Below are 23,860 nucleotides of genomic sequence, written 5' to 3' on the forward strand. Positions count from 1 at the left end.
AGTTGGAGTCAACATGACCCTCAGAGATCATCTGGGGATGAGGGATCTGAGGATCACTGAGGGTCAGAGACTTGCACAGGATCACACACAGTGGTTCAAGGAGGGGCTTCAAGGGAACCTAGGATGCGCGCTTTCCAGAACAGAGCTCTTTCCACAGTGGTGCCCTGTGACCTGAAGAAGCTGAAAAGTAACAGCTCTTGTGGCAAGGCATTTGCTGACAAAGAGGCAGAATCCAATAGTGAAATTGTCCTATTAGAAGTCTCCTGGGCCATTCAGCCAGAGAGAGCCCTCGGGGGTGGGGGTGGGTGGAATATGTTTGGCTCAAATTTACTCTTTGGTACAATAGATGCCTGACAATGAGGTGGCTGGGGCTGGTTGGGATGGTGATAATGACAAGTTGGCAACCAAAATAAGAATAACCCAGATTTATAATTTGAAAACCTAATCCAAACCACAGTGTAAAACAAGGGACTATCAAATGCCAAGGGCCTCAAGGGATTTGATATCTCTGGAAATTAGGCCAATTTCCTCTTCATATGTCTAAGTCTTTTGAAGAGATCATGATACTGTAATCCTACCTTTGACAGTTGTGGAATAGTTCGATTGTGATTGATTTAAAGTCACAGGAAAAGTATCCTATCTCTAAAACTTAATTTAAAACATCACAGCCCAAAAGACTAAATGTTAGTGTCTCATGTTTCTAGGCACATAAATATTTACTGACCAAATAAATGTTTGCTCTAGCCAGTACCTTACATCCCTGGCTAACCCTTATCTATTTTTATGTGAAATAAAATGTTTAAATTATGATCAAAACACTTCTTTTAAGTTACTCAACTAACATTTAATTAAATAACTGCCAGTTAGTATCATTTGCATAATAGTTTTTGGACTGCTTTGTACAATTTCTTTAAAGTCTTGACTAGGTTTTTGTTCGTAGTGAGAACATAACTGATGCCTTAAGGTTTACATGCCTCTAATATTCTGTACAATTAAGTTTCTGCTTTTCTATTCAGCTCACCTTGTTAGATGGGGATAAACTATCTTGTACCAACTTAACGGGAATATTGCAGAACCAGTGAGGAAATACCCAAAGTGCTTTGATAATCTTACTTGTGTGTGCCTGGTGATAGTAATTAAAATATCTTTCGTGAGTAGCACGTAAGTGGGTTTTTAGTCTTTGAAACAAGTTGATTTTCAACTTGATAATGTAGTTAAATTCAGCTTCGTTTTGAAATATAAGTATTTTAGAGTAGAAAAAATTGGAAATTTCCCCCATTAAAAGAAACTATGACTCCTTGGAGAAATGCTTGATTCTGGGTCTGGGTCAGGAAAAGCTCAGGTGAGCTTGGGACTTCCTGTTCTGCCCAAAGGAGAGGAAGCTCTCAGAGATGTCTGAGGACACGCCAAACGGACATAGCAGCCGTTCTAAAGGGTGCCCACTGCCTAAAGATGCGATAAGTTGAGCAGCCAAAAAAGAATAATGACTACAATTGGTTGACACATGTGGAAAATATAAAAATCCATGAGTTCATTGCTTTTTTTTCCGTAAAAACACCAAATGGCAGATGACGCCGGTGATGCGGGAGGCCCCGGAGGCCTCGGGGGCCCTGGAATGGGAGGCCGCAGTGGCTTCCACGCAGGTTTCTGCAGCGGCGTCCGGGGCTGGGGCCGGGGTCGCATCCGGGGTCGCGGTCGGGGCCGGGGCCGAGGCCCTGGAGCTCGCGGAGGCAAGGTCGAGGACAAGGAGTGACTCCCCGTCACCAAGCTGGGCCGCCTGGTCAGGGACATGAAGATCAAGCCCCTGGAGGAGATCTATCTCTTTTCTTTGCCCATCAAGAAATCTGAGATTATTGACTTTTTCTTGGGGGCATCCCTCAAGGACGAGGTTTTGAAGATCATGCCTGTGCAAAAGTAGACCTGTGCTGGCCAGTGCACCAGGTTCAAGGCGTTTGTCGCCATCGGGGATTACGACGGACGTGTTGGTTTGGGTGTGAAGTGCTCTAAGGAGGTAGCCACTGCCATCCGTAGGGCCATCGTTCTGGCCAAGCTCTGCATCTTCCCCGTGCGACGAGTCTACTGGGGGAACAAGGTTGGCAAGCCCCATACCGTCCCTTGCAAGGTGACTGGCCACTGTGGCTCTGTGCTGGTGCGCCTCATCCCTTCCCCCAGGGGCACTGGCATCGTCTCAGCCCCTGTGCCCAAGAAGCTACTGATGGTGGCTGGAATTGACGACGGCTACAACTCTGCCAGGGGCTGCACTGCCACGCTGGGCAACTTCGCCAAGGCCACTTTTGATGCCATTTCCAAGACCTACAGTTATCTCACTCCTGATCTCTGGAAAGAGACCGTGTTCACCAAGTCTCCATATCAGGAATTCACTGACCGTCTTGTAAAGACCCACACCAGAGTTTCCGTGCAGAGGACTCAGGCTCCAGCTGTAGCCACCACATAGTTTTCTATAGGAAAAATAAAGTGAATGAAGCTAGTTTAAAAAAAAAATCCATGAGTTCATAAAGAACGAAAAAAAGAAGAGAGCGAAAGGAAAAAAGAACCTCAAAACTCATCTGGCACCTTTGGAAGTCACTGCTGTACCAGGCTGATACTCTGATAATCATCATTTAAGGAAAGAATTAAGGATTTATCCTACCTTACCTGTATAGTTTCCTACATAAATTGTATTTTAGAGTGCCCAAATTGCCTGAATTGATGAAGAGTGATAATTTTTTCTTTTCCATTATAGTTTATTCCAAGTTATTGAATATAGTTCCCTGTGCTATACAGTAGGACCTTGTTGTTGATCTATTTTAGATATAGTAGTTTGTATCTGCTAATACCAAACTCCTAATTTATCCTCCTCCCCCCACAACTGCTTTCCCCTTTGGTAACCATAAGTTTGTTTTCTGTGTCTGTGAGTCTGTTTCCATTTTGGAAATAAGTTCATTTACATCAGTTTTAGGATTCCACATGTAAGTGATATCATGATATTTGTCTTTTTCTGCCTGACTTCCTTCACATAGTATGATAATCTCTAGGTCCATCCATGTTGCTGCAAATGGCATTATTTCATTCTTTTTTTATGGCTGAGTAATATTCCATTTTATCTATATCTGTATCTATATACCACATCTTCATCCATTCATCTGTTGATGGATATTTAGACTGTTTCCATGTCTTGACTGTTGTAAATAGTGCTGCTATAAACATTGGGGTGTATGCATATTTTCAAATTAGTATTTTCTTTGGATACATGCCCAGGAGTGGGATTGCAGGATCATATGGCAACTCCATTTTTAGTTTTTCAAGGAGCCTCCATACTGTTTTCCATAGTGGCTGCACCAACCTACATTCCCACCAACAGTGTAGGAGGGTTCCCGTTTCTCCACATCCTCTCCAGCATTTGTTAATTGTAGATATATATTTTTTTAAACATCTTTCTTGGAGTATAATTGCTTTACAATGTTGTGTTAATTCCTGCTTGTAGATCCCTTAATGATGGCCATTCTGACCCGTGTGAGGTGGTACCTCATTGTAGTTTTGATTTGCATTTCTCTAATAATTAGCAATGTTGAGCATCTTTTCATGTGCCCATTGGCCATCTGGATGTTTTCTTTGGAGAAATATCTATTCAGGTCTTCTGCCCTTTTTTCGACTGGACTGTTTGATTTTTTGTTATTGAGTTGTATGAGCTGTTTATATATTTTGGAAATTAAGCTCTTGTCAGTTGCATCATTTGCAAATATTTTCTCCCATTCTGTAGGTTGTCTTTTCATTTTGTTTATGATTTCCTTTGCTGTGCAAAAGCTTATAAGTTTGATTAGGCCCAATTTGTTTATTTTTGCTTTAATTTCTATTGCCTTTGGAGACTGACCTAAGAAAACATTGGTATGATTTATGTCAGAGAATGTTTTGCCTATGTTCTCTTCGAGGAGTTTTATGGTGTCATGTCTATCTTACAGACTTCTTTAAGACATTTTGTGTTTATCTTTGTGTACAGTGTGAGGGTGTGTTCTAACTCCATTGATTTACATGTGGCTGTCCAGCTTTCCCAGCACCACTTGCTGAAGAGACTGTCTTTTCTCCATTGTATGTTCTTGCCTCCTTTGTCCAAGATTAATTGACTGTAGGTGTGTGGGTTTATTTCTGGGCTCTTATTCTGTTCCATTGCTCCATATGTCTGTTTTTGTGCCAATACACAAATGTTTCTTTATTACTGTAGCTTTGTGGTATTGTCTGAAGTCTGGAAGGGTTATGCCTCTAGCTTTGTTCTTTTTCCTAAGGATTGCTTTGACAATTCTGGGTCTTTTGTGGTTCATATACTTTTTAGGATTATTTGCTCTATTTCTGTGAAAAATGTCATAGGTAATTTAATAGGGATCACATTAAATCTGTAGGTTGCTTTGGGTAGTATGGCCATTTTAACAATATTAATTCTTCCAATCCAAGAGCATGGGATATCTTTCCATTTCTTTGAATCATCTTCAATTTCCTTTATCAACGTTTAATAGTTCTCAGCATATAAATCTTTCACCTCCTTGGTCAGATTTATTCCTATGTAGTCTGTTTTTTTTTTTTTTTTTGGATGTGATTTTAAAAGGGATTGTTTTTACTTTCCCCTTCTGATGTTTCATTGTTAGTGTAAAGAAATGCAACAGATTTCTGTATGTTAATCCTGTATCCTGCTACCTTGCTGAAGTCATTTATCAGTTCTAGTAGCTCTTGTGTGTAGTCTTTAGGGTTTTCTATTTAGTGTCATGTCATCTGCATATAGTGACAATTTTACCTCTTCCCTTCCAATTTGTTTATTTATTTATTTATTTTTTACTGAAGTATAGTTGATTTACAATGTTATGTTAATTTCTGCTGTAGAGCAAAGTGACTCAGTTATACACATATACACATTCTTTTTTATGTTCTTTTCCATTATGGTTTATCCCAGGATATTGAATATAGTTCCCTGTGCTATATAGTAGGACCTTGTTGTTTATCTATTCGATATGTAATAGTTTGCATCTACTAACCCCAAATTCCCAGTCCATTCCTCCCTAACCCCCACTCCTCCTTGGCAATCACAATCCTGTTCTCTATGTCTGTGAGTCTGATTCTGTTTCATAGATAAGTTCATTTGTGTCATATTTTAGATTCCACATGTAAATGATATCATATGGTATTTGTCTTTCTCTTTCTGACTTATTTCACTTGGTATGATCATCTCTAGGTCCATCCATGTAGATGCAAATGGCATTATTTCATTCTTTTTTATGGCTGAGTAATTTTCCATTGTATATATATACCACATCTTCTTTATCCCTTCATCTGTCAATAGACATTTAGATTGTTTCCATATCTTGGCTATTGTGAATAGTGCTGCTATGAATGTAGGGTGCATGTATCTTTTTGAATTAGTTTTGTCTGGTTATATGCCCAGGAGTGGGACTGTTGGATCATAGGGCAACTCTATTTTTACTTTTTTAAGGAACCTCCATACTGTTCTCCATAGTGGCTGTATCAATTTACATTCCCACCAACAGTGTAGGAGGGTTCCCTTTTCTCCATGCCCTCTCCATCATTTGTTATTTGTAGACTTTTTACTTATTTATTTATTTATTTATTTATTTATTTATTTATTTATTTTTAACATCTTTATTGGAGTATAATTGCTTTACAATGGTGTGTTAGTTTCTGCTTTATAACAAAGTGAATCAGTTATACATATACATATGTTCCCATATCTCTTCCCTCTTGCATCTCCCTCCCTCCCACCCTCCCTATCCCACCCCTCTAGGTGGTCACAAAGCACCGAGCTGATCTCCCTGTGCTATGTGGCTGCTTCCCACTAGCTATCTATTTTACGTTTGGTAGTGTATATATGTCCATGCCACTCTCTCACTTTGTCACAGCTTACCCTTCCCCCCCCAAATCATCAAGTCCATTCTCTAGTAGGTCTGTGTCTTTATTCCCGTCTCAGCCCTAGGTTCTTCATGACCTTTTTTTTTCTCTTAGATTCCATATATATGTGTTAGCGTATGGTATTTGTTTTTCTCTTTCTGACTTACTTCACTCTGTATGACAGACTCTAGGTCCATCCACCTCACTACAAATAACTCAATTTCGTTTCTTTTTATGGCTGAGTAATATTCCATTGTATACATGTGCCATATCTTCTTTATCCATTCATCTGTTGATGGACACTTAGGTTACTTCCATGTCCTCGCTATTGTAAATAGAGCTGCAATGAACATTTTGGTACATGACTCTTTTTTTTTTTTTTTTTTTTTTTTTAAATTTATTTTTATTTATTTATTTATCTATTTATGGCTGCGTTGGGCCTTCGCTTCTGCGCGAGGGCCCTCTCCAGTTGCGGCGAGCGGGGGCCACTCCTCATCGCGGTGCGCGGGCCTCTCACCATCGCGGCCTCTCTTGTTGCGGAGCACAGGCTCCAGACGCGCAGGCTCAGCAATTGTGGCTCACGGGCCCAATTGCTCCGCGGCATGTGGGATCCTCCCAGACCAGGGCTCGAACCCGTGTCCCCTGCACCGGCAGGCAGACTCCCAACCACTGCGCCACCAGGGAAGCCCACATGACTCTTTTTGAATTATCGTTTTCTCAGGGTATATGCCCAGTACTGGGATTGCTGGGTCATATGGTATTTCTATTTTTAGTTTTTTAAGGAACCTCCATACTGTTCTCCATAGTGGCTGTATCAATTTACACTCCCACCAACAGTGTAAGAGGGTTCCCTTTTCTCCATGCCCTCTCCATCATTTGTTATTTGTAGACTTTTTAATGATGGCCATTCTGACCGGTGTGAGGTGGTACCTCACTGTAGTTTTGATTTGCATTTCTCTAATAATTAGCAATGTTGAGCATGTTTTCATGTGCCTCTTGGCCATCTGTATGTCTTCTTTGGAGAAATGTCTATTTGGTTCTTCTGCTCATTTTTCTTTTTTTTAATTTTAACCTTTGTGTTATCAGCAGTAACAAATTAGAAAAAATCTGATAATGGGAATCCTTCACTAAAAACTTCATTGTGATAAAATTAGTATCAAATTAATCCATTCTTGATTGTTTGTTTAAAAAAATCTCAAACCTTTTCAGCAGTGGTCACTAGTGTTGTCAAATATTACAAGGCTTCTTAGGCCATAACCAGTTTTGTACTTCAAATATTTCTATGAGAAATATGGAGGGAAACAAAGTGCTTTTTGTTGTTGTTGCAATTTTGTTTATTCTACTTCCATATAAAATGTAACACATAAAATCGTGGTAGCTGTAATCTGTAGAAATTGCCATAATGTACATGACATTTTACTTCTGTTCATGGGCTAAATAGTCAGCACAAGGGTCCTTTATTTTATTTTTGTGTAATGGACAATTTGAAGATTCCTTTTTATCTTTATCAAATGTAATTGAATTTATACTTCTGCTAAAACAGAGTTGGATGGATAAAATTCTATCTTTACACAATGAAGGCCATATAGTCTTTTCAGTGAGGGGGAACAAAAACACAGCTTTAGAGTTCCACACAGGAAAACCACATTGGATCAAGTAGACCTGACTGACTTTTTTTTCCTATCCTTTTTTTTCCTTTAATTTTTATTTTATATTGGAGTATAGTTGATTAACAATGTTGTGTTAGTTTCAGTACAGTAAAGTGATTCAGTTATACATGTACAAGTATCTATTCTTTTTCGAATCTTTTCCCATTTAGGTTATTACAGAATATTGAGCAGAGTTCCCTGTGATATACAGTAGGTCCTTGTTCATTATCTATTTTAAATATAGTATGTTGAAGAGAAGTGGTGAGGGGCCATCCTTGTCTTGTTCCAGATTTTAGCGCTTTCAGCTTTTCATCATTGCGTATTATATTGGCTGTGGGCTTGTCATAAATGGCTTTTATTATGTTGAGGTATGTTTCCTCTATACCCACTTTGGTAAGAGTTTTTATCATGAATGGATGTTGAATTTTGTCAAATGCTTTTTCTGCATCTATTGAGATGATCATGTGGTTTTTGTTGTTTCTTTTGTTGATGTGGTGTATCACATTGATTGATTTGCATATGTTGAACCATCCTTGTGAACTTGAGATTAATCCCACATGGTTGTGGTGTATAATCTTTCTTATGTGTTGTTGGATTCAGTTTGCTAGTATTTTGTTGAGAATTTTTGTATCTATATTCATCAAAGATATTGGCCTGTAATTTTATTTTTTGGTGGTATCTTTGTCTGGTTTTGGTATCAGGGTGATGGTGGCTTCATAGAATATCATTGGGAGTGTTCCCTCCTCTTCAATCTTTTGGAAGAGTTTGAGAAGGATTGGTAAAACTCTTCTTTGTATGTTTGGTAGAATTCACTTGTGAAGCCAGCTGGTCCTGGACTTTTGCTTGTAGGGAGTTTGTTTCTGTTTTTGTTGTTTGTTTTTTTGTTTTTGTTTAATTACAGATTGTATTTCACTTTTAGTGATCTGTCTGTTCAAATTATCTCTTCTTGATTCATTTTGGTGCACTGTATGTTTCTAGAAAGTTGTCCATTTCTTCTAGGTTGTCAAATTTATTGGCATATAATTGTTCATAGTATTCTTTTTTGTATTTCTGTGGTACTGGTTGATATTTCTCCTTTTTCGTTTCTTATTTTGTTTATTTGGGTGCTCTCTCTTTTCTTCTTAGTGAGCCTGGCCAGAGGTTTGTTAATTTTGTTTACCCTTCAAAAGAACCAGCTCTTGGTTTTATTGACTTTTTTCTATTTTTTTTAACAGATTTTAAAAATTTTTATTTATTTTATTTATTTATTCTTGGCTGTGTTGGGTCTTTGTTGCTGCATGCAGCCTTTCTCTAGTTCCAGTGAGCGGGGGCTACTCTTCGTTGTGGTGTGCAGGCTTCTCATTGTGCTGGCTTCTCTCGTTGCAGAGCATGGGCTCTAGGCACACAGGCTTCAGTAGTTGTGGCGTGTGGGCTCAGTAGTTGTGATGCACAGGCTATAGGGCGCACGGACTTCAGTAGTTGTGGCGCACGGGCTTAGTTGCTCCATGGCATGTGGGATCTTCCTGGACCAGGGATCAAACCTGTGTCCCCTGCATTGGTATGCAGATTCTTAACCACTGAGCCACCAGGGAAGTCCCTTCTATTGTTTTTTAAATCTCTATTTTATTTATTTCCTCTCTGATCTTTATTATTTCCTTCCTTCTGCTGACTTTAGATTTTGTTTGTTCTTTTTCTAATTATTATAGGTGGTAGGTTAGGTTTTTTATGATATTTTTCTTGTTTTCTGAGGAAGGCTTGTAGCGCTATGAACTTCCCTCTAGGAACTGCTTTTGCTGCATCCCATAGATTTTGTATGGATGTGTTTTAATTGGCATTTGTCTCAAGGTATTTTTTTAAAATAAATTTATTTATTTATTTAGTTAGTTTTGGTCTTTGTTGCTGCATGCAGGCTTTCTCTAGTCATGGCGAGTGAGGGCTACTCTTTGTTGCAGTGTGTGGGCTTCTCATTGCGGTGGCTTCTCTTGTTGTGGAGCATGGGCTCTAGGCATTTGGGCTTCAGTAGTTGTGGCTCATGGGCTCAGTAATTGTGGCTCGTGGGCTCTAGAACACAGGCTCAGTAGGTGTGGTGCACAGGCTTAGTTGCTCCACAGCATGTGGGATCTTCCCAGACCAGGGCTTGAATCCATATCCCCTGCATTGGCAGGCTGATTCTTAACCACTGTGCCACCAGGGAAGCCCTGAAGATATTTTTTAATTTCCTTTTTGATTTCCTTGTTGACCCATTGGTTTTTTAGTAGCATATTATTTAGTCTTCATGTAATTAGTTTTTTCTCATTTCTTTTCCTGTGGTAGATTTCTAGTTTCACGCTGTTGTGGTCAGAGAAGATGCTTGAAATAATTTCTATGCTCTTAAATTTGTTGAGGTTTGTTTTGTGCCCTAGTATGTGGTCAATCCTAGAGAATGTTCCATGTGCACTTGAAAAGAATGTGTATTCTGTTCTTTTAGCATGTAATGTCCAAAAAATATCAATTAAGTCTAAATTTTCTATTGTATCATTTAGGATCTCTGTTGCCTTACTGATTTTTGGTCTAGAAGATCTGTCCATTAATGTGAGTGCATTGTTAAAGTCTCCTACTATTATTGTATTCTCAACAATTTCTCCCTTTATGTCTGTTGGTATTTGTTTTATGTATTTGGTTGCTCCTATATTAGATGCATATATGTTGATGAGTGTAAAATCCTCTTCTTGTATTGATCTCCTTCTCCACATTTTATGATTTTGATGTCCTCTTTTACATCTTTATGTTTATCCTTTTGTTGTTCCTTTTGTTATCATCACTTTCACAAATATATTTTTTTCTTTTGATCTGTATACTGGCTTATTTAAGTGATTTACTTTCCACCTGTGATTTCCTCTTTCCTATATCTTCTTGCTTCTTTTCTATTTAGAGAAGACCTTTCAATATTTCTTTTAGGATAGGTTTAGTATTGCTGTATTCTTTAGTTTTTGCTGGTCTGAGAAATTCTTTATCTCTCCTTCTATTCTAAATGATAATCTTGCTGGGTAGAGTATTCTAGGTTGCATACTTTTCCCTTTCAAGACTTTCAATATATCTTGCTACTCCCTTCTGGCCCACAGTTTTTCTGTAGAGCAGTCAGTTGATACCCTTATGGGGGTTCCATTGTAACTAACTCTGTGTTTTTCTCTGCTGCCTTTACAATCCTCTTTATCTTTAACTTGCTATTTTTATTATAATGTGTCTTGGTGCAGGTCTGTTTGGGTTCATCTTGTTTGGGACACTCTGTGCTTCCTGTGTCTGGATATCTGTCTCATTCTTTAGGTATGGGAAGTTTTCAGCCATGATTTCTTCAAATACATTTTCTTTTCTTTTCTTTTCTTTTTTTAACATCTTTATTGGAGTATAATTGCTTTACAATGGTGTGTTAGTTTCTGCTTTATAACAAAGTGAATCAGTTATACATATACATATGTTCCCATATCTCTTCCCTCTTGCGTCTCCCTCCCTCCCACCCTCCCTATCCCACCCCTCTAGGTGGTCACAAACCACCGAGCCAAATACATTTTCAGTCCCCTTTTCTCTTTTTCATCCTTCTGAAATCCTTATTATGTGTAGATTGGCAAACTTTATATTATCCCATAGGCCTCTTATATTGCTTTCATTTTTTTCATTTGGCTTTCTGTCTGCTGTTCTGATTGGGTGATTTACATTATTCTATCTTCCAGATCACTTAGTTGATCTTCTGCGTTATTCATTGCCTTTAGCTCAGCTTTCATCTCAGCAAAACAAATTTTCTAGTTTTTCTTGGTTCCTCCTTGCAGTTTCTAGTTCCTTTTTACAGTAATCTACATTTATGTTGATAGCTTTTCTTAATTCCTTCAGTATTTTCATTACCTCCTTTTTTTGTTCCCCATGTAATTAATTTTTTTTATCTTGATCTATTGTTAGCACTTTTATGAATTCATCAGTTTTCCATTAGAGTTCTGAAAATGCTTATTCATTCAGTTCAGCAGTATAGTCAGTTACCAGAAACCTGTACTTGTCAGAGTCTTTTCCATGAACTCCTTGAAGATGAAACCCTTTTATAGGAACATTTTTGCAAAAGAATCAGAGTACACCCAGAACTGTCTGTAAATGACAAAAGACTTAAAAATGACCACAGTTAAAGATTTGATGAAAGTTCATTATAATGCAATTGACAAGGAAATTTAGTTATTTCTGAGATATGCATTTTAAATTAATAACTAGAATTATGACTTATAACATTATACCAGAACATATAAGATTTTTAGAATGTCATGTAATGTCTGAAACATTTATACTAACATATTTCCATACAAATAACCCAAAGGTAGTTTAGTATTTGTTGTTTTTTTTTTGTTTGTTTGTTTCTACTGCAGGTTCTTATTAGTCATCAATTTTAATGCACATCAGTGTATACATGTCAATCCCAATCGCCCAATTCAGCACACCACCATCCCCACCCCACCGCGGTTTTCCCCCCTTGGTGTCCATATGTTTGTGCTCTACATCTGTGTCTCAACTTCTGCCCTGCAAACCGGTTCATCTGTGCCATTTTTCTAGGTTCCACATACATGCGTTAATATATGATATTTGTTTTAATCTTTCTGACTTACTTCACTCTGTATGACAGTCTCTAGATCCATCCACGTCTCAACAAATGACTGAATTTCGTTCATTTTTATCACTGAGTAATATTCCATTGTATATATGTACCACAACTTCTTTATCCATTTGTCTGTCGATGGGCATTTAGGTTGCTTCCATGACCTGGCTATTGTAAATAGTGCTGCAATGAACATTGGGATGCATGTGTCTTTTTAATTATGGTTTTCTCCGGGTATATGCCCAGTAGTGGGATTGCTGGATCATATGGTACTTCTATTTTTAGTTTTTTAAGGAACCTCCATACTGTTCTCCATAGTGGCTGTATCAATTTACATTCCCACCAACCGTGCAAGAGGGTTCCCTGGGCTTCCCTGGTGGTGCAGTGGTTGAGAGTCCGCCTGCCAATGCAGGGGACACGGGTTTGAGCCCTGGTCTGGGAAGATCCCACATGCCGCTGAGCAACTGGGCCCGTGAGCCACAACTGCTGAGCCTGCACGTCTGGAGCCTGTGCTCCGCAACAAGAGAGGCTGCGACAGTGAGAGGCCCGCGCACCACAATGAAGAGAGGCCCCCGCTCGCCGCAACTAGAGAAAGCCCTCGCACAGAAATGAAGACCCAACACAGCCAAAAATAAATAAATAAGTTAATTAATTAAAAAAAAAAAAGAGGGTTCCCTTTTCTCCGCACCCATTCCAGCATTTTTTGTTTGTAGATTTTCTGATGATGCCCATTCTAACTGGTGTGAGGTGATACCTCATTGTAGTTTTGATATGCATTTCTCTAATAATTAGTGATGTTGAGCAGCTTTTCCTGTGCTTCTTGGCCATCTGTATGTCTTCTTTGGAGAAATGTCTATTTAGGTCTTCTGCCCATGTTTGGATTGGGTTGTTTGTTTCTTTAATATTGAGCTGCATGAGCTGTTTATATATTTTGGAGATTAATCCTTTGTCCATTGTTTCGTTTGCAAATATTCTCTCCCATTCTGAGGGTTGTCTTTTCGTCTTGTTTATGGTTTCCTTTGCTGTGCAAAAGCTTTGAAATTTCATTAGGTCCCATTTGTTTATTTTGGTTTTTATTTCCATTACTCTAGGAGGTGAATTAAAAAAGATCTTGCTGTGATTTATGTCAAAGAGTGTTCTTCCTATGTTTTCCTCTAAGACTTTTATAGTGTCTGGTCTTACATTTAGGTCTCAAATCCATTTTGAGTTTATTTTTGTGTATGGTGTTAGGGAGTGTTCTAATTTCATTCTTTTACATGTAGCTGTCCAGTTTTCCCAGCACCACTTATTAAAGACACTGTCTTTTCTCCATTGTATATCTTTGCCTCCTTTGTCATAGATTAGTTGACCATAGGTTCATGGGTTTATCCCTGGGCTTTCTATCTTGTTCCACTGATCTATGTTTCTTTTTTTGTGTCAGTACCATATTGTCTTGATTACCGTAGCTTTGTAGTATAGTCTGAAGTCAGGGAGTCTGATTCCTCCAGCTCCGTTTTTTTTCCCCTCAGGACTGCTTTGGCTATTCGGGATCTTTTGTGTCTCCATACAAATTTTAAGATGATTTGTTCTAGTTCCATAAAAAATGCCATTGGTAATTTGATAGAGGTTGCATTGAATCTGTAGATTGCTTTGGGTAATATAGTCATTTTCACAATATTGATTCTTCCAATCCAAGAACATGGTATATCTCTCCATCTGTTGGTATCATCTTTAATTTCTTTCATCAGTGTCTTATACTTTTCTACATACAGGTCTTTTGTCTCCCTAGGTAGCTTCATTCTTAGGTATTTTATTCTTTTTGTTGCAATGGTAAATGGGAGTGTTTCCATAATTTCTCTTTCAGATTTTTCATCATTAGTGTATAGGAATGCAAGAGATTTCTGTGCATTAATTTTGTATCCTGCAACTTTACCAAATTCATTGATTAGCTCTAGTAGTATTTTGGTGGCATTTTTAGGATTTTCTATGTATAGTATCATGTCATCTGCAAACAGTGACAGTTTTACTTCTTCTTTTCCAATTTGTATTCCTTTTATTTCTTTTTCTTCTCTGTTTGCCATGTCTAGGACTTCCAAAACTATGTTGAATAATAGTGGTGAGAGTGGACATCCTTGTCTTGTTCCTGATCTTAGAGGAAATGCTTTCAGTTTTTCACCATTGAGAATGATGTCTGCTGTGGGTTTGTCATATATGGCCTGTATTATGTTGAGGTAGGTTCCCTCTATGCCCACTTTCTGGAGAGTTTTTGTCATAAATCGGTGTTGAATGTTGTCACAAGCTTTTTCTGCATCTATTGAGATGATCATATGGTTTTTATTCTTCAATTTGTTAATATGGTGTATCACATTGATTGATTTACGTATATTGAAGAATCCTTGCATCCCTGGGATAAATCCCACTTGATCGTGGTGTATGATCCTTTTAATGTGTTGTTGGATTCTGTTTGCTAGTATTTTGTTGAGGATTTTTGCATCTATATTCATCAGTGATATTGGTCTGTAATTTTCCTTTTTTGTAGTATCTTTGTCTGGTTTTGGTATCAGGGTGATGTTGGCCTCATAGAATGAGTTTGGGGGTGTTCCTTCCTCTGCAATTTTTTGGAAGAGTTTGAGAAGGATGGGTGTTAGCTCTTCTCTAAATGTTTGATAGAATTTGCCTGTGAAGCCATCTGGTCCTGGACTTCTGTTTGTTGGAAGATTTTTAATTACAGTTTCAATTTCATTACTTGTGGTTTGTCTGTTCATATTTTCTGTTTCTTCCTGGTTCAGTCTTGGAAGGTTATACCTTTCTAAGAATTTGTCCATTTCTTCCAGGTTGTCCATTTTATTGGCATAGAGTTGCTTGTAGTAGTCTCTTAGGATGCTTTGTATTTCTGCGGTGTCTGTTGTAACTTCTCCTTTTTCATTTCTAATTTTATTGATTTGAGTCCTCTCCCTCTTTTTCTTGATGAGTCTGGCTAATGGTTTATCAATTTTGCTTATCTTCTCAAAGAACCAGCTTTTAGTTTTATTGATCTTTGCTATTGTTTTCTTTGTTTCTATTTCATTTATTTCTGCTCTGATGTTTTTGATTTCTTTCCTTCTGCTAACTTTGGGTTTTGTTTGTTCTTCTTTCTCTAGTTCCTTTAGGTGTAAGGTTAGATTGTTTGCTTGAGATTTTTCTTGTTTCTTGAGGTAGGCTTGTATAGCTATAAACTTCCCTCTTAGAACTACTTTTGCTGCATCCCATAGGTTTTGGATCATTGTTTTCATTGTCATTTATCTCTAAGTATTATTTGATTTCCTCTTTGATTTCTTCAGTGATCTCTTGGTTATTTAGTAATGTATTGTTTGGCCTCCATGTGTTTTTGTTTTTTACGTTTTTTTCCCCTGTAATTCATTTCTTTTTTTTTTTTTTTAATTTTATTTATTTATGTATTTATTTATGGCTGTGTCGGGTCTTCGTTTCTGTGCGAGGGCTTTCTCCAGTTGCGGCAAGTGGGGGCCACTCCTCATCGCGGTGCGCAGGCCTCTCACCATCGCGGCCTCTCTTGTTGCGGAGCACAGGCTCCAGAAGTGCAGGCTCAGTAATTGTGGCTCGCGGGCCCAGCCGCTCTGCGGCATGTGGGATCTTCCCAGACCAGGGCTCGAACCCGTGTCCCCTGCATTGGCAGGCAGATTCTCAACCACTGTGCCACCAGGGAAGCCCCGTGTAATTCATTTCTAATCTCATAGTGTTGTGATCAGAAAAGATGCTTGATATGATTTCAATTTTCTTAAATTTACTGAGGCTTCATTTGTGACCCAAGATGTGATCTATCCTGGAGAATGTTCCATGCACACTTGAGAAGAAAGTGTAATCTTCTGGGTTTGGATGGAATGTCCTATAAATATCAATTAAATCTATTTGTTCTATTGTGTCATTTAAAGCCTCTGTTTCCTTATTTATTTTCATTTTGGATGATCTGTCCATTGGTGTAAGTGAGGTGTTAAAGTCCCCCACTATTAATGTGTTACTGTTGATTTCCTCTTTTAGAGCTGTTAGCAGTTGCCTTGTGTATTCAGGTGTTCCTATGTTGGGTGCATATATATTTATAATTGTTATATCTTCTTCTTGGATTGATCCCTTGATCATTATGTAGTGTCCTTCCTTGTTTCTTGTAACGTTCTTTATTTTAAAGTCTATTTTATCTGATATGAGTATAGCTACTCCAGCTTTCTTTTGATTTCCATTTGCATGGACTATCTTTTCCATCCCCTCACTTTCAGTCTGTATGTGTCCCTAGGTCTGAAGTGGGTCTCTTGTAGACAGCATATATATTGGTCTTGTTTTTGTATCCATTCAGCAAGCCTGTGTCTTTTGGTTGGAGCATTTAATCCATTTACGTTTAAGGTAATTTTTGATATGTATGTTTCTATGACCATTTATTAATTGTTTTGGGTTTGTTTTTGTAGGTCCTTTTCTTCTCGTGTTTCCCACTTAGAGAAGTTCCTTTAGCATTTGTTGTAGTGCTGGTTTGGTGGTGCTGAATTCTCTTAGCTTTTCCTTGTCTGTAAAGCTTTTGATTTCTCCATCGAATCTGAATGAGATCCTTGCTGGGTAGAGTAATCTTGGTTGTAGGTTCTTCCCTTTCATCACTTTAAGTATATCATGCCACTCCCTTCTGGACTGTAGAGTTTCTGCTGAGAAATCAGCTGTTAAGCTTATGGGAGTTCCCTTTTATATCATTTGTCATTTTTCCCTTGCTGCTTTCAGTAATTTTTCTTTGTCTTTAATTTTTGCCAATTTGATTACTATGTGTCTTGGCATGTTTCTCTTCGGGTTTATCCTGTATGGGACTCACTGCACTTCCTGCACCTGGGTGGCTATTTCCTTTCCCATGTTAGGGAAGTTTTCGACTATAATCTCTTCAAATATTTTCTCAGGTCCTTTCTCTCTCTCTTCTCCTTCTGGGTCCCCTATAATGCGAATGTTGTTGCATTTAATGTCCCAGAGGTCTCTTAGGCTGTCTTCATTTCTTTTCATTCTTTTTTCTTTAGTCTGTTCCACAGCAGTGAATTCCACCATTCTGTCTTCCAGGTCACTTATCCGTTCTGCCTCAGTTATTCTGCTATTGATTCCTTCTAGCGTAGTTTTCATTTCAGTTATTGTATTGTTCATCTCTGTTTGTTTGTTCTTTAATTCTTCTAGGTCTTTGTTAAACATTTCTTGCATCTTCTTGATCTTTGCCTCCATTCTTTTTCCGAGATCCTGGATCATCTTCACTATCATTATTCTGAATTCTTCTTCTGGAAGGTTGCCTATTTCCACTTCATTTAGTTGTTTTTCTGCGTTTTTTTCTTTTTCCTTCATCTGGTACATAGCCCTCTGCCTTTTCATCTTGTGTATCTTTCTGTGAGTGTGGTTTTTGTTCCACAGGCTGCAGGATTGTAGTTCTTCTTGCTTCTGCTGTCTGCCCTCTGGTGGATGAGGCTATCTAAGGGGCTTGATGGGAGGCTCTAGTGGTGGTTAGAGCTGACTGTTGCTCTGGTGGGCAGAGCTCAGTAAAACTTTAATCCACTTGACTGTTGATAGGTGGGGCTGGGTTCCCTCCCTGAAGGAGGGTTGTTTGGCCTGAGGCAACCCAACAGTGGAGCCTACCTGGGCTCTTTGGTGGGGCTAATGACAGACTCTGGGAGGGCTCACGCCAAGGAGTACTTCCCAGAACTTCTGCTGCCAGTGGCCTTGTCCCCATGGTGAAACAGAGCCACCCCCTGCCTCTGCAGGAGACCCTCCAACACCAGCAGGTAGGTCTGGTTCAGTCTCCCCTGGGGTCACTGCTCCTTCCCCTGGGTCCCGATGCACACACTACTTTGTGTGTGCCCTCCAAGAGTGGAGTCTCTGTTTCCCTCAGTCCTGTCGAAGTCCTGCAATCAATTCCCACTAGCCTTCAAAGTCTGATTCTCTAGGAATTCCTCCTCCCGTTGCCGGACCCCTAGGTTGGGAAGCGTGACGTGGGCCTCAGAACCTTCACTCCAGTGGGTGGACTTCTGTGGTATAAGTGTTCGCCAGTCTGTGAGTCACCCACCCAGCAGTTATGGGATTTGATTTTACTGTGATTGCGCCCCTCCTACCGTCTCACTGTGGCTTCTCCTTTGTCTTTGGATGTGGGGTATCTTTTTTGGTGAGTTCCAGTGTCTTCCTGTCGATGATTGTCCAGCAGCTAGTTGTGATTCTGGTGTTCTCACACTAGCGAGTGAGAGCACGTCCTTCTACTCCGCCGTCTTGGTTCCTCGCCTCATTACCTCCTTTTTGAACTCTGTCTATTAGACTGAATCGGTCTGTTTCATTGTTTGTTCCTTCAGGGGAATTCTCTTGGTCTTTTAACTGGGAGTGGTTCCTCTGCTTCTTCATTTTACTCGTATTTCTCTTACTCTGTGAGTTTAGGAGAAATAATTATCTTCTGTAGTCTTGGAAGACTATATATGCGAGCATCCCTGCATAACTTGTGTGGGTTTAGTACTTTTGGCGAGAAGCCTGCTTTTAGTTTGGATGCTTGCTGCCTCTTTCCTCAGTGTGTGCTGGCTGTTATCCCCTTGATAGGGAGTGTGCAGGTGTGGTGGCCTGCACGTGCTCCCGGGGCCTGTGCTGGGTGGGGTCAGCAATTGGTGCCTGCTCGTGGGTCATTCAGTGGTTGTGGCAGCGGCCTGTGCACGCTCCTTAGGTGGTGAGGGCAGCAACTGGTGCCTGCTCAGGAGTCTCTCAAAGGCAGTGGCCTGTGCCTACCTCTGGAACCCATGATGGCAGCAGCGACTCATGTGCACCCCTGGAGCTCCTGTAGGCAGTGTCCTGTTCCCTGAGAGCATGCGCAGGGGGAAGGAAGGTCCTATGGTGGGCCCACCCCTCTCCTTGCATGTGCTCCAACAGTGGCACCTTGCCTCTCTGGCGGGCCCAGGTTTCTTCCACAGACACACTCCAGCCCCTTCAGGCTGTCTCTGTGCAGCCATCCCTGGTCCTCCCCCCCAGGTCTGACTCCTGAAGCCTAAACTTCAGCACCCAGCCCTTGCCCACACTGGCGGACAAGTGTCTCAGGCTGGGAAGCACAGGATGACAGTACCGACCATCTGTGCAGGTCACTCTGTTTTGCCTTTCTCAAACTGTTTGCTGTGTTCTCCTCCAACGCTCCAAAGCTCCCTCTCCATCCAGGCTGATCTCCCTGCCAGTGAGGGTACATTCCAGGGTGCAGGAACCTTTTCTCCTTTACAGCTCCCTCCCTGGGACACAGGTCCTGTCCTGATTCCTTTCTCTCCTTTTTCTTTTGTCCTACCTGGTTATGTGGAGGTTTTCTTGCCCCTTTGGAAGTCTGAGGTCTTCTGCCTGTGTTCAGTAGATGTTCTGTGTGAATCGTTCCACATGTAGATGTATTTCTGAGAGGAGGTGAGCTCTACATCCTACTCTTCTGCCATCTTGATCGCTCTCTTCCCTTCCAATTTGGATACCTTTTATTTCTTTTTCTTCTTTGATTGCTGAGGCTAGGACTTCCAATACTATGTTGAATAGAAGTGGTGAGAGTGGGCATCCTTGTCTTGTTCCAGATTTGAGTTGGAAGGCTTTTAGCTTTTCACTGTTGAGTATTATGTTGGATGTGGGTTTGTCATAAATAGCTTTTGTTATGTCGAGATGTTCCCTCTATACCCACTTTAGTAAGAGTTTTTATCATGAATGGATGTTGAATTTTAAGGAGTGATTTTTTTTTAAGCCAAAAAATTTTAGTTAATAAATGTGGAAAAAATAACAAAATTATAAAATCTCAATTTTTTTTATCCCCCAATGGAATAGATGATTCAGGCACTGTTATCAAAATGGATGCCAAAATGATTAGGTGAAAGTTTAGAGGGAACTGGATATTTGAAAGATGTCAAAGTACTAGCCCATAGTATAAGGGGTAAAGTGGACATTATCAAGGGTGGATTGCCATTTGAGCCCCTTGTCAATCTCAGCCTCCCTAAAAGTGGGACACACAGGCATTGCATGCCTCCTTTGAGAAGCAATATGACATACACAGTACCACCTAAAATATACTTGCCAAAAAATAGCTTGAATCTAATCAAACTTTAAGATCTGACTTCTCACTGATAGGCAATACAAGGGACAGATGAATAAGTTAAATGATACCACAGCTAACAATCAGAAAAATCTAACAATTTCCTAGGACCATTGACCCTGGTTCTTTAATAAATCAATCAGCCTGAAAAAAAAAAAGCAAGGAGGTGCTCTCTGAACAAAGACATTTTGGGCAGGCAGGGAAATTTTTAAAAAGGCTGGAATATTAGGTGGTAATAGGAAATTATTACTAATTTTACTAAGTATCACAATATCAATGCTGTGGTTATGTAAGAGTAATGCCTTTTTTAAAAAAGCAATGCTTCTTGAAATATTTAAGAATGAAATGTCATAACACCCAGGATTTGCTTTAAAACAAATATGGTAGATATGGCAGAATGTTAATAAATGTTAAAAATCTAGGTGCTGAGAATATGGGAGCTCATTATATTATTCTCTCTATTTTATATATGTTTAAAAGTTCTTATAATAAAAAGTTTAATGGGTGGTTAGGCTCAATAAAATTCCTTATGAATTAAGCTCTAAGGAGCAGTTCAAAATACAGAAAAAAACTGAAAATTCTTTTAAAAAATACACATATATATGTAAATGTGGGACATTTTGATAAGAACTAAAATAGCTTTTCAGATGTAATAAGGGTTTTTCTTGATAAACAACTTTTATGTAACAAAAAGAAAAATGACGATGTAAACAGGCTCTAACATCATATTTTTTTCATCCTTTCAACAAACATTTAGCCCTCTCCCAGGCCGTGGAGTTGCCAGGGAGGACAGGAGAACTTGATTCTTTGTCCTATAAAGCTTGTAATCTGTTGAAGACAGATTTTTCAACAGTCCACAAATAACTAATTATTTATTTACCGTGGTGATAAGCCACACGAGGTAGAAAAGCACAGGGCTTTGAGAACTCAACACGAGTGTCCTAACCTCTACTTTCCAGGCAGACGAAACGGGCACATGGGAAGGCCACGAGTCAGGCATAAACAGAGCAAACCTAAGAAATTATTGTGACTTTCTGCAGTTTGCCTGTTTAATTCAAAAGCTGATTTTCACTAGAAAAGAAAGCACTTGTTTTAAGTATGTTTGCATTTCATTATTTATTTATGTGTGTGGCAGGCTGCCTGGGCTGAATTTAAGCGTGTCTCAGAGATGTCTGGACCTGCGGTGGGGACAGATAATGGGGCTTCAGAAGGAGAGGTGGGGCACTTCTAGAAAAGCAACTCCACCTGTGTCCTCTGCTAAGCTCAGCTACATCAGGGCAAGTCTGGGGAGCAGATGTGGTGGTCACAGGAGTCCATTTATAGTGGGGCTGAGGACCTTCCAGGGGCAATACTTATCCAAGTAAAAGGAGAAACGAGGTCCAATGAGCTCAACCTGGGGGCAAGCTTTGCCCCATGCAGGAGAGGAAATGGACATTCTGATGCAGTGTGATGGCCATTTCTCCAGTCCATCCCTTGGTTCCTGGATGCAAGTCTGGCTCCTAAGTAGAGAAGGGGCCGATTTTCTCACACAGCACATCCAACCAAGGGAAAGAGGCATTCTTGTCCCACTGCAAAGCAGAGGGCACCCTACCTCTCTGAGGGGTGGTGGATGTCTGCTGAGAACTGCTAAACCTGGCCAGGCCTAGAGATTTCAAGGCCCAGTGGAGAGATGAAATAGCAGCTGGGCCGGGTACGGATGGAAGGGAGGTGGGCTGGGAGTGACCACATAACAGAAACGCCTGATAGAGGCTGTGAGACACCCCTTGGCAATTTCCAGAATTAGACGCAAGGGACTTAGCAGGAAGTCAGAGGTCCTGCATCAGTGGGAGCTACAAACCAGCAAACAATTTGCCTCTACAGGCTGGTGGGTCCGGGGGAAATTCGGGTTACGTGGAAATGAACAAATGAGTTGGCATGGCGCCTAAGTCAATTTGGAAACTCAGTAGGTTTATTTATGTTGTATTGATTTGATTATTCTAAAACGAAGTTAAAATCAGAACTGCTTCTAATTAGGAGACAAAGTGCTCGTTTTGCAAAAATGATCTGGTATTTTACAGTAACTCACATAGAGCTATGAGCTGGGCGGGATGCAGGAATAGCTAACACTGTTTGCCTTCTCTTTGTAGAGAGATATTGGCTGCCTTAAGAAACGCCCACTGGAGTTTTCATAAATAAAACATAGCAGAGAAACACCCAGGGGGGCAGTTTTTCCCTCTTGTATGAAAGGAATTAGTGTAGTCGATAGAAAAGGAAGCTGTGTATGAAACCCCAGACTGTAACACAGGGTTTTCGCCCTGGGGGGCTGAAAATACCAAAGATTGCAGAATCCTGTGAGATCTCAGGTGAGATCGCAGCAGCCGGTGTGTCAGGAGGGGGCTGCCCACATGTTTAACCCTTAGGCTGCAAAGTTGTTTTCCGAGAGCGTGTGTATGTTATCTTTTCTGTATAAATATGTATTCTATAACGCATATATAAATAAGGTGGACTACCAGTGGTTACTTCTTTCAACTAGTCTATAGATGAAAAGGAATGAAAAGCAGAAGAAAATGTAAAAGGTTACAGGGTAAGATGGGATAGTGAGTTTGATCTGATCTGATCCAGAGCTTCTTCTCTTGCCTAGAGTCTTTTATGGTGACACGAGTTTGCAGGCATCACGGGCTGAGGCGGAGAGCAGGTGTGAGATTCTGTACATGTGTGAGCGTCCAGTTTTGGGGGGAGGGGGTTGGGTCCCTCTGTGCAGCCCACCCCTCCCTCAACAATGGAAGTCCCTATGGTCACCACTGCTTCTCAGCAGGGCCTCCCCATTTAGTCTCAGGACAGGTGTTTGGCAATAACTGAGACCTTGCCCCAGACCTACCAGTGCTGGAGATTCATCAGCTACAGACCAAACAGTGGGGAGCCCTTTTCGTTATTTTAACTGTGCTGACCATTGATTTAGGACACTCACTATGGCTCCAATTAATTTCATTCATTTTGAAACAACAGCCAAGAGTGGTCATGTTGCTGAGATATTGTATTCTGATCCCATTCTTATTTTTTCATTCCTAGGAAGCCTGCTATAACATATTTCGTGGTCTTGAAGTGACATAAGTACAGCATTTTTGCTGGCTAGACAGTGATATAAAATGCTTGTATGTTTTAATGCATGCTGTATTCATTTCTGAAGCTTGCAGTATATGAGACTGTGTTCCTATCAGAAGCTACCTGATGGCGCAGTTGTTTGTATTGGGTTCTGAGACTCCTGTCAAAAAGAGAAGCACCCCTAAGGTTTGCTTCTGCTTTTCCTTTTTTTTGGGTGAAGTTAATAAAAATAACTTTCTGTGCAGTACGGGTCTCCCTCTCCCCACCCACCCATTTTGCCCTGAGTTAAGAACATACATTACATGGTTTACAAGTAAAATAGAAAGTTCTGTCTTAATTTATTCTGAGATGATGTGAAAAGAGAGAGGCGCGTTCATAGTAATTTAGCTGTGGAGAACCTTCACAAATAACAGGTTCTTAGTTTTAAATATAAATGCTGTCGGGACGTTGCTGTTGTGCACACTGTAGAGAAAACCGTAAAGAATACCCATGAGCCATTTAACCTAAAACATATACAATAGACATACAAAAACCCTAGAAAAAGGCCACATTTTAGGAGCGGGGAGTAGATGGCTACATTCCCCTTGCTAG

At 40.0% G+C, this 23,860-nt stretch overlaps 1 pseudogene; it reads left to right on the plus strand.

Moving 5' to 3' along the window:
* The first annotated feature begins 1,561 nt into the window (after nt 1-1,561).
* Nucleotides 1,562-2,491, plus strand: LOC118895911 (annotated as a pseudogene).
* The last annotated feature ends 21,369 nt before the right edge of the window (nt 2,492-23,860 follow it).

Source organism: Balaenoptera musculus, chromosome 5, assembly GCF_009873245.2.
Source record: "Balaenoptera musculus isolate JJ_BM4_2016_0621 chromosome 5, mBalMus1.pri.v3, whole genome shotgun sequence".
NCBI classification, from domain to species: domain Eukaryota; kingdom Metazoa; phylum Chordata; class Mammalia; order Artiodactyla; family Balaenopteridae; genus Balaenoptera; species Balaenoptera musculus.